Raw genomic sequence first — 12,210 nt, 5'->3', positions numbered from 1 at the left:
GGCCTTTGATAAAATTCAACATTCATTCATGCTAAAAGCTCTGGAGAAAATAGGAATAGAAGGAACATTTCTAAAAACAATAAAAGCCATTTATGACAGACCAATAGCCAATATTATACTTAATGGGGAAAAGCTACAACCAATCCTCCTAAAAACAGGAACAAGGCAAGGATGTCCACTGTCTCCACTCCTCTTCAACATAGTCCTAGAACCCTTAGCCAGGGCAATAAGGCAAGAAAAAGACATTAAAGGGATCCGCATAGGGAAAGAAGAAGTGAAACTATCCCTTTTTGCAGACGACATGATACTATACCTCCACGATCCCAAAAACTCCATCCCCAAACTTTTAGAAATCATAAGTCACTTCGGCAAAATAGCAGGATACAAAATAAACCCACAAAAATCAGTTGCCTTCCTATACACTGATAACGCACAGGAAGAGAGGGAAATAAAGGGAGCAACCCCATTCACAATAACCTCCCAAAAAATAAAATATTTAGGAATTAACCTAACCAAAGATGTAAAAGAACTATTTAATGAGAACTATAAAAAGTTAAAGAAAGAAATTGCAGAAGACACTAGGAAATGGAAAGACCTCCCATGCTCCTGGATAGGCCGACTTAATATAGTAAAGATGGTGATACTTCCAAAATTAATATACAAATTCAATGCAATTCCTATTAAAATCCCAATGACGTACATCACTGAAATACAGAAAACAGTCCAAAAATTTATATGGAACAACAAAAGACCTAGAATAGCCAAAACAATTCTAGGGGATAAAGACAATATGGGAGGGCTATCCATGCCGAACTTCAAACTCTACTACAGAGCTATAATCACAAAGACAGCATGGTACTGGCACAAAAACAGACCCGAAGACCAATGGAACAGAATAGAAGATCCAGATATAAATCCACAGGCCTACAGCCAGCTGATATTCGACAAAGGAGCCAAAGACATACAATGGAAGAAACACAGCCTCTTCAACCGCTGGTGCTGGGAAAACTGGGCAGCCACATGCAGAAAACTAAAAGTGGACCCCAGCCTATCACCATGCACCAACATCAACTCAAAATGGATTAAAGACCTTAACATTAAACCTGAATCTCTGAAACTACTGCAGGACAGAGTAGGAGAGACACTTGAACTAATAGGCACAGGAAGGAACTTCCTGAACAGAGTCCCAGGGTCACAACAAGTTGGAGAGAGACTCGACAAATGGGACTACCTTAAAATAAAAAGCTTCTGCACAGCTAAATCTATCGCAACTAAGCTAGAAAGACAACCAACTAATTGGGAAAAAATATTTACCAGCAATATATCAGACAAGGGGTTAACATCCTGTATATACAGGGAACTCAAGAAACTAATCCCTCCCAAACCTAACAAACCAATTACTAAATGGGCAAGGGAACTAAAGAGGGACTTCTCAAATGAAGAAATAAAAATGGCAAAGAAACACATGAGGAAATGTTCATCATCCCTGGTGGTGAAGGAAATGCAAATAAAGACAACCCTGAGATACCACCTTACCCCAGTCAGAATGTCCCACATCCACAAATCAGCCAACGACAAATGCTGGAGGGGATGTGGAGAAAGAGGAACCCTATTACACTGCTGGTGGGAATGTACACTTATACAACCACTTTGGAAAGCAGTCTGGAGGGTCCTTAGAAAGCTAAAGATTGACCTCCCTTACGACCCAGTCATACCACTTCTAGGCATCTACCCTGAACAACAGGAACCAATATACAAGGACACGTGCACCTCCATGTTTATTGCAGCACTGTTCGCAATAGCTAGGATATGGAAACAACCTAGGTGCCCCACCACAGATGAATGGATCCAAAAATTGTGGTATCTATACACAATGGAATATTATGCAGCCATTAGAAATGACAAAATAATGGCATTTGCAGGGAAATGGATGGAGCTAGAAGGAATCATGTTGAGCGAGGTAAGCCAAGAACGAAGAGACAAACGGTACATGGTCTCCCTCATAAGTGGATGCTAAATCCAAAAGGTTAGTGATACGACAAAACTAACAGGACTTAAGAAACAAAGAACTCCCGCTCATCTGGTTGAACCACTACTAAATATCCTCATGCTGCTGATCACAAATATGGTATATAACATGTGAACACTGTTATATATTACAGACTGTGGTAGACAATTTGCTCCAGGGAAGTTAGAATGAACTTGTGACTTTGAAATTATGTAATCATTTAATCACAATCAAAAAAAAAAAAAAAAAAAAGAACCTCGGGGAAGGGAGGGAGGGAGGGGATGGTAGGGGGAAAACAATGGAGGGGGTAACAATGTTCAAGAGGAAGTGTACTCATAACCTCACTCATGTAACTGTGACCCTCTGTATAGTAGCTTTACAATAAAAAAAAAAAAAAAAAAAAAAAAAAAATACTAACAGTCTCTCTCAACAAAAGGAAAATTTCTGTCTAAAAATTTTCTAGCAAACTTTTTTTATTTTATCTTTGTGCTGGTACTAGCTCAGGGCAAGTCACCTTCTCTTAGCTTTTTCACTCAAGGTTTGCACTCTACCACTTCAGCTATACCTCCCTTTCCAGCTTTTTTTCTGGTTAATTGAAGATAAAAGTCTCATACATTGGTCTTCCAGGGCTAGCTTTGAACCCTGATTCTCAAAGCTCAGCCTCCTAAGAAGCTAAGAGGTATGAGCCACCAGGACCTGGTTTACCGTATTTCTTTTAGATCTCCCTTAACAGCTCTTTGTGGAGTCCAAGATATGAGTACTCAGCAGTGTACATTGAGACTGTTACAACATGCATAGTTGAACCATCCTTTAAACCGTGGCCTGGCCCAGTTGCCATAATATCAAGATTCTGCGAACAAAAGAGGAAACAGGGAGTGGCTGCCAGCTGGACCAGTAACAACATCTTCCACAGACAGGTTTGTAGAAGAAACCATCAAGAGTTTGAGTCTGACCGTACCAAGATGCCATCTCATCCCAGTCAAAATGGCCATTATCAAGAAAGCAAACAACACTGGTGAGGATGGAGAGGAAAAGGAAGACCAAGCCATGTTGGTAGAAATATAAGCTACTGCAACCACTATGGAACTCAGTGTAAAAGTGACTCACAAAGCTGAAAACATACCTATCATGAACAGACTACTTCCAGGAATATACCCCCCACAAAGTATAAATCAATATAAGAAAAACACTGCACACCCATTTCTGTGCAGTTTTCTTAAGAGCTAAACTACAGAATCAACCAACATCTCCAGATACGAATGAATGGGAAAAGATAGTATGGTACATATGTACTATGTAATATTATCCAGCCATAAAGAAGAATAAAATTTTGTCATTGACAGGAAAATGGATAGATGTGTGGATCATCTTGCTGAATGAAATAAACCAAGCTCAAAAAAAGCACATATCAAGTCGGGTGCTGGTGGCTCACACCTGTAATATTAGCTACTCAGGATCTGAGATCTGAAGATCCCGGTTCAAAGCCAGCTGGGGCAAGGAAAGTCTGTGAGAGTCTTATGTACAATTAACCACCAGAAAATCAGAAATGGTGCTATGGCTCCAAGTGGTAGAGCACTTGAGCTGAAGAGCTCAGGGACAGCGCCCAGGCCCGGAGTTCAAGACCCATGACCAGAAGAAAAAGAAAGAAAGCAAATATCATATATTGTTGCTCATTTGTAGGATTTAGACCTGAAAGATACACATATCTATGTACATACACAAATACGTGTAGAACATGGTGCGAGGGGGTTTGAAGGATAGAAAAGAAAATGGTAGGGGACCACTGCGCTCCTCTCCCGGCCGGGCGGTCATGGTAGGGCCCCCGCTCCCTGCCGTCCGCGCCGTCCTCTCGCAGACAGACTGGACGGAACTCTGGCTCTTGGGGCTCCTGGTCTTCCACCTGCTGTACCTGCTCCTCACCTGCTTCTCCTCTCAGAGGTACAAACCACAGATTGGCCATTTCCTGTGCCTCTTGGCGTCGGTCTACTGTGCTGAGGGTATCAATGAATGGCCGCAGGGCACTGGAGGTCGTTTTCAAAATACCAGTATTTTGACTGCAGGGGGACGTTCGTTTCTATCGCGTTCTCGGCACCACTGCTGCTCAACGCGATGGTCACTGTGATTATGTGGGTTCACCAGACTTCGAATGTGATGACTGACCTGAAGAACTTGCAGGAGAAAAGAAAGGAGAGGAAGAAGAGGAGAAAAGAGGAGTAACCGAGGAGTTGATTTCAATCTGGGTTAGGTTTTCCAGTGCCACGGCGAGCCCCACATGGCTTGGGCCTCCTGTCTGCGGCTGGACTTGGGGTTCGGAAACTGGTTTTTATGTCTGACACCCACAGTGATGGAGCACGTGCAGAAGCCGCCTCTTAACACCAGCGTGGATCTGTGTCTTTTTATTATTGTGAAAATACCGGGCAGAGGGATTACAATTACATGGGCAAGGTAATGAGTGCATTTCCTATCAAGCATTGTTGTCTCCTCTTTTGTCTCCCCTTCCCATCCCTTCCCATCTCCCATCCCCACCTCCCCACTCCCCAGCCCCCTGGCCAAAGTTGTAAAGTTCGTTTTTCGACATAACATCTTGTACATCCCATTGTTGCAATGGGTCCACCTGTATCCCTATTTAAACAGTTTTTTCCCTTCCCCTCCACAAAGTATACCGACATCATATACAGTGAAAACAGGGGTTATATCTTGGGGGAGGGACATACAAAGTAACAATATGTTAGAAATATAAATATGTTAGAAACAATCGCAAGAAAGAAAAAAAACCACTGTATCCCCAACAGATTCTGTTGGGGATGCAGGGACCAGAAAGATGAGGGAGGCAAATAAAGATGGTGAATGAAGTTGTATATGATTGATATACTTTGGATATATACATATATACATATAAATATGTATATGAAAACAGAGCAATGAAACCAGTCGAAAGTGTTCTGAGGCGTGTGGAGGGAGTTAGTGAGGCAGTGTAATAGAGGTGCAGTTGATTGAGGTGCATTGTGTTTGTATGGTGCTATCACAATGAAAACCTTCTTATACAACGAATGTATCCTAATTTTGAAAAAAATTAAACATTGGAAATCACTGTAAGAATTGTTTTTAAGAAATTGGATTTGGATTGTTACATTTCAAACACCTGAATGTGAGTCTCAGACTGGTCTAAACCGGGAATTTGTTTTTTTTTAATATATATTTTTTATTTAAACCTGGAATTTAAATGAGAGTTTTAAACTTACTAGTCTGTTTAGAATATGCTGAGCTGTTTAAATGAGAGTTTTAAACTTACTAGTCTGTTTAGAATATGCTGAGCTGCTGAGAGGTCTTCAGAGCTTGGGAAATTTTGGGGAGTATACATGAGAATCCAAATAGGGCATAAGTAACTGTGAGGGTTTGGAGAGTGTATCGGGATTCAGTTTCTCAACCTGGAGACATGATTGCCTCCCAGCCTGCCAGTCTGAGAACAGCTGAGAGTGGAGGTGGAGAGGACACATGGCTCAGCAATTAGAAACCATCATTTACACCAGCCCAGCCACTAGTGGAAGAGGGTTTCATTGGAAAGGCCTAAAATGTAGTAAGGGGCTAAAGGGTCATGGGAATGTGCAAGGACTAAGACCAACACATACATGTACTCCTTTTAGGAGTACAAGAAAACTTCCATCAACGTAATGATGCTCCAGGGAGACAGAAAACTTACAATAGGCAGGGAGAGCCGGGCACACCCAGAATGCAGTAATGGACAGCATTTGCTCAGGAGTCAGAGAGAACTGGGATCTAAAGCTGGCTTTGTTTGTGAGATAGTTCCTTACTGTCTTTGAATCCTTGCTCCTTTCTGAAACAGTGATATTGTCTACTTCGAGCTTAGGAGGAGGGGATGAGATCATATAAGGAAAGAGGCCAATGAAGTTACTCAATAATGTCAGACTTGTAATAAAGTCATAACCATAAAACTTAAATATCCAACAACAGATAGAACATCGAAATCACAAAGAAGCTATATAATTGACTGTTCTATAACCATTTATCATTATGCTTTTTCCTCATTCTTATGAATATATATTAATGATAAAATGAATATATATATATATATATATATATATATATATATATATATATATATATATATATATATATATATATATATATATATATATATTGGTCAGTTGTGAGGCTTAAACTCTGGGCCCGGGCACTGTTCCTCAGTTCTTCAGTTCAAGGCAAGTGCTCTACCACTTGAGCTACAGCACCACTTCCGGTTTTCTAGTGGTTTATTGGAGATAGGATTCTGACGGTCTTTCCTGCCCAGACTGGCTTTGAACTGCGCTCCTCAGATCTCAGCCTCCTAAGTAGCTAGGCATGAGCCACCGGTGCCCAGCTAAAATGAATATATTTTTGATTAGAATGTTTTCATGCATGTGTTCTCTAATATGTGTCCATTAGTAAGTGTGCATACATAATGTTCTTTAACCATATCATCTCCATTATCTTTTTTTGTCTCTTCCTCACTGGGCCCTTTCTTCTTCCCAAATAATCCTTCTATTTTCATGACTTTAAAAAAATATATAGATTCGATATTTAAGAGAAAACATGGCATTTTCTTATCTGAGTTTGGTTTATTGTGCTTAACATGATGATCTGAAGTTCCACCCTTTTCCATTTTCCATCAAATTACATGATTTCATTCTTCTCTATGGCTGAATAATACTTCATTGTGTACATATATCACATTTCTTTATCCATTCATATGTTGATGGGCACCATAGTTGATTCCACAGTTTGGCTCTTATGGATAATGCTGCAGTAAATCTAAGTGCAATGGTATCTCTATTGTATGCTGACTTACATTCCTTTGAGTATATACCAGTTGTCTCTGAAAACAGCTATGGCTGTGTCATATGGAACCTCCATATTTATTTCCCATGGTGTTTGCTCTAATTTACATTCCCACCACCTATGTATGAGACTTTCTTTCAACCTACATCTTCACCAGCATTTGTTGTCTGTGTTCTTCATGACTGACATTCAGATCATGGTGAGGTGGAACTCAGTGTAGTATTGATTTACATTTTCTTTATGGCTAAGGATGTTGAACATTTTTTCCATATTTACTGATAAATATACTTCTTCTGAGAACTGTCTGTTCTCACTTGCCTATTTATTAACTGGATTATTTGTTCTTTTAGTGTAATTTTTTCAGTTTTTCATCATGTTTTGGATATTAATCCTCAGATTAATAGCTGGAAAAGATTTTCTGTAGGCTGACTCATCACCTTGGTAATTATTTATCTTGATATGTAGAAGCTTTTAAATTTGATACAACCCTGTTAGTTCTTGCTCATATTTCCTGAACTATCGGAGTCCTATTCAGAAAGTTATCACTTTTATCTAAATGTTGAAGTATTTTCCCCATGTTTTCCCTAGCAATTTCTAAGTTGCAGGTCTTACATTAAGGTTTTTCATCCATTTTGAATTGATTTGTACAGGATGAGAGATAGAGATCTAGTTCAGTTTTCTACATGTGGATATCCAGTTTTCCCAGCACTATTTGTTGAAGAGACAAATATTTTTCTACTTGTGATTTTGACACCTGTGTCAAGAATAAAGATAGATTCTAGCTATTTTGATTTATTTCTGGGTCCTCTGTTGTATTCCATTGGCCCATGACTATATTTGTGGCAGTACCATGCCTTTTTTTAAAGTATAGTTTTATTGATATTATTAAGATATTGTATAGAGGGGTTATAGAGTCTGGCACTGAGTACATTTCTTTTTTTGGACAATGTTACTCTTTCCTTTGCTTTTTGTCACTGTAGCTCTATAGTATAATTTGAAGTCAATAATCCTGATACCTCCAGCATTGCTCATTTTTCTCAAGATTGTATTGGCAATTTCAGGGTCTTCTGAGCTTCCATATAAATTTTGTTTTCTGTGTCAGTGAAGAATAGGATTGGAATTTTGGTGAGAATTGTATCAAACCTATTACAATTATATTTTGAAGAACATAATTAATAGAGAAATATTTAACTTACAAAATAATGTGAGCAGTACAAGGTAAAATACATACAAATACAATTTTATAAAGGAAGTATACACATCAAAAAACTAACAAAGTTTTGTTATTTGGGCTAAAAATCATAATCATGTTGGCTCCCTTTATACATACCAAAACAACAACAACAACAAACCAAATTGTTGTTGTTTTCCAGGTTTTCTGTGATATAAACAAAATTTATAAGAGCATGGAAATATAATTAGAGATAATAAACAGTGGTTTTTACCCTTGCTAACGTATTGTTCTAATTTGCTATTCCTAAATCCACTTCTGGCTGAGCCCCTGGGAAAATGGCAGGGATCCAGCAGAGAATAAGTCTGTGCAGCTGGAGGAATGAAAGGATTTTCTTCACTTACTTTGGGTGGCTTCTCTGGCTGGGTGTGTCTCATCCTGACAGGAAGTGTATCTCACCGGGAAAAAATTTCATTCTTTGCAGCAAAAAGATGGTTTGGAGGAGGGGGGAGAGAAGGAGTGAGAGGCCAGTACATGTTTCTCATAGATTCTGAGGGACTGTCAGAGCAGCTCTCCTTCTTTACTGGAAGCTCTCAGAGAGGAGTTGTCTCCCCAGGGGTCACCTGTGGCCACAAGGCAGTGTTCTGAAGGGCCAGCTCAATTTGCTTTTGGCCTCTGGCTTTGCCTTATAGAGGAATCAGCACCTCTCTTTGAGCCTCAGTTTCCCAATGTGTAATCCTATGAATCTCCCATCCTTGACAGTCACCATCCCAAAGGGAGGAACTGTGTTTTATTCTCTTCTGTAACCCAAGGCCAGTTTGTTTACTAAAATGAGAATTTGCTCCAAGTGGCTTTTGTTGTGGTGGTTGTTCCTTTGAGTCTGTGTAGCCTTGCCTTGCCTTGCTTCAAGCTCTCAATCTTCCTATCTCAGCATTTTGACTGCTGGAATTATAGGTGTGAACTACTCACTACTCTGGACTATAAATGTACTCTCCAGTATTGGCTATTACATTTGTACATATGGTCCTACAAAGTCTATTTATACATGATGCCCTATTTCTAAAGGATAAAAAAACATCTAGAGCCAATATGGGAAAATGGTAAGATTCCATAAATGTAGTTGGTGAGATGATTAAATATATGGAACCATGTAATATCCTAGGTCATCCCTTTGATTCTTTGTTCTTTTATTAACAACAACAACAACAAATACCTACCTTGTTAAATTGCTTTGTGCCTTGAAAATAAGTACTATATAAAAGGCTTGGTACACTGTGCCCTCCTAAGTATTGTTCTCTTAAAGCACTGTTGTAAATGGTAACTCTCAGTAGTCTATTTTAAAGGTTAAATCAGGCCAATGGCTTGTGCATGAGCCAGTGGTATACACTATGCAGGGGCTGAGATCTGGAGTATTGTGGTTCAAAATCAGCCGGGGCAGAAAAATCTGCAAGACTTCATCTCTAACCATAAAAACTGGACCAGAGGGAGGCATGGTTCAAGTGGCAGTGCACCAGCCATAAGCAAGAAAGCCAAGCAAGAACAAGGCCCTGAGCTGAAGCCCTGACAAGAATAATGTAAAAACAAAAATAGACTTTTTTGTTTGATTTGACCCCAGTCATCTGGACTGCCCTCCTACAGTGACACAGCAACATGTATATTGCAATGGAGATACACTGGATCCAACAGAACATACTCAACTACAATTCCACCCAGTGTTGGAAGTCTTCATCAGTGATATATGAAACGGTAATCAGCTGGGTATTAATTTACAACATGTGCTAGTCATTATACTAGGACCTAGAAATGAAGAGTTAAGAAGACACAGCCACAAAGAACTCTCTGTCCAGAATAAGAGACAGAGACAGAAAGAAATGATTACAATATAATGGAGGAAATAGTAAGCTAATAGCCCAGAGGAAGAAATGAAATATCCTGTTGCATTTAGTAATGAGAAGTGGTGATTTTTGTTAGGTAATGAGACTTTTAGAACCCATACATCTTTGAAGTTTAAAAAAGAAGGCCCTATTTGTTGAAAACAAAAGGGCACTAGTTTTAGACAAGATGATTTCATACATGTGGAAAGTAAATCAGTGTAAATATATTGTCATACATAGAAGTAATGGAGACCCATTTTGGGACCACATCAATGACAAAATGTCTCCTTGTGGGGAAGGGGGGAGAGATGCCAGGAAGGTGGTGGAAAAGATATTCCCTTGTTACCCACATATTGCTATGTTACTTGAAGATTTTAAATCAAGGATATAGTCAAATATTGTTTGTAAAATAATGAAAGATTACATACTGGAAAAAATAAAGGGATTCTGGTGGCTCACACCTGTAATCCTTGCTTCTCAGGAGCTGAGATCTGAGAATCATAGTTCAAAGCCAGCCCTGGCAGGAATATCCATGAGACTCTGATCTCCAAATTAACCACCAGAAAATCGTAAGTGGGGTTGTAGCTCTAGTGGTAGAGCACTCATCTTGAGTTGAAGAGCTAAGGGACAGTGCCCAGACCCAGAGTTCAAGCCCCATGACCAACAAAAAAAAAAAGAAGAAGAAAGGAAGGAAGGAAGGGAGAAAGGAAGGAAGGAAGGAACGAAGGAAGGAAGGAAGGAACGAAGGAAGGAAGGAAGGAAGGAGGGAAGGAAGGAAGGAAGGAAGGAAGGAAGGAAGGAAGGAAGGAAGGAAGGAAGGAAGGAAGGAAGGGAGGGAGGGAGGGAGGGAGGGAGGGAGGGAGGGAGGGAGGGAGGGAGGGAGGGAGGGAGGGTAAGTGAGAAGTCTTCTGATATTCATGTGATTTGCTCCTTTACTGGTCTGAGGTCTTATTCAAATGTCACTGTCTGAATATCCTACTTTAAGATTATCTTAGCCAGGCACTGGTAGTTCACAATTGTAATCCTACCTACTCAGGAGGCTGAGATCTAAGGATCATGGTTTGAAGCCAGCCTGGGCAGGAAAGGCCATGAGATTCTTGTCTCCAATTAATCACCAGAAAACTAGAAGTGGCACTGAGGCTCAAAGTGGTAGAGCTCTAGCCTTGAGCAAAACAGCTCAGGGACAGCTCTGAGTTCAAACCCTACAACCAAAAAAAGGAAAGAGAGAAAGAGAGACAGAGAGAGAGAGAGAAAGAAAGAAAAGAAAAGAAAGAAAGAAAGTTAGCTTACCACCTCACTACCTTTAGAATCCACCACCTCTTCTGCTCAGCACAATCTGACATCCTATATAGTCTACTTTTAATTTTTTTTCTAAATTTGTGCTGGTACTGGGGTCTTAACCCAGGGCATTGCACTTTTGCTTCGCTTTATAGCTCTACCACTTTCCACTTTTGGCTTTTTACTGGTTGATTAGAGATCAGAGTTTCTTAGATCTTTCTGTTCCAGGTGGCTTCTAAGAGTGATTCTCAGATATCAGCCTCCTGAGTAGCCAGAATTTCATGTGTGAGCCACCAGCGGCTGGCTGTACATATTTTTTAAGTGTTTCATCTATTTCCTCAACAAGAGGCCCTATGACTATGAGAGCTGGGGGTTGTTTCATAGCCCAAGCCTTTGGCCTAGGGCTGACTGTAGACAGGTACCTCTGGGCTGACTTCCTGATCTATGCAACAGGACTGCAGTATGATTATTTCTTTTTTAATACATATTTACTGTAAAAATACTGTACAGAGGGATTGCAGTTACATGAGCAAGGTAATGAGTACATTTCCTATCAAGTATTGTTGCCTCCTCCTTTGTTGTCCCCCCCCCACTTCCACAACTACACTCCCCCCAACCCCTCCTAAATTGCAAAGTTCCTTTTCTTTTTTATTTAACTTTTTAAAAATTTTATTGTGAAAATACCATACAGAGGGGTTACAATTACATGGGCAAGGGGGCGGGGGGGGGGGGAGTCCGGTCCTGGGGCCTGAACTCTGGGCCTGGGAGCTGTCCCTCAGCTCTTCAGCTCAAGGCTAGCACTCTACCACTTGAACCACAGCGCCACTTACGGCTTTTTTATTTTTACTTATGAGGTGCTGAGGAATCGAACCCAGGGCCTCAGGCATACAAGGCAAGCACTCTACCACTGAGCCACCTTCCCAGCCCCATGAGTACATTTCTTATCAAGCATTGTTGCCTCCTCCTTTGTTTCCCCTTCTCAGTCCCCCCTGCCCCCCCACCTCCCCCACCTCCCTGCGGCCAAAGTTGTAAAGTTCGTTTTT

At 40.4% G+C, this 12,210-nt stretch overlaps 1 pseudogene; it reads left to right on the top strand.

Moving 5' to 3' along the window:
- Positions 1-3,743: 3,743 nt before the first annotated feature.
- Positions 3,744-4,225, top strand: LOC122113614 (annotated as a pseudogene).
- The last annotated feature ends 7,985 nt before the right edge of the window (positions 4,226-12,210 follow it).

This window comes from Dipodomys spectabilis, unplaced genomic scaffold, assembly GCF_019054845.1.
Source record: "Dipodomys spectabilis isolate Male_0828 unplaced genomic scaffold, ASM1905484v1 ptg000003l, whole genome shotgun sequence".
Lineage (NCBI taxonomy): Eukaryota > Metazoa > Chordata > Mammalia > Rodentia > Heteromyidae > Dipodomys > Dipodomys spectabilis.
Note: the sequence above shows the minus strand (reverse complement) of the source record. Positions and strands in the feature narration are given on the sequence as shown.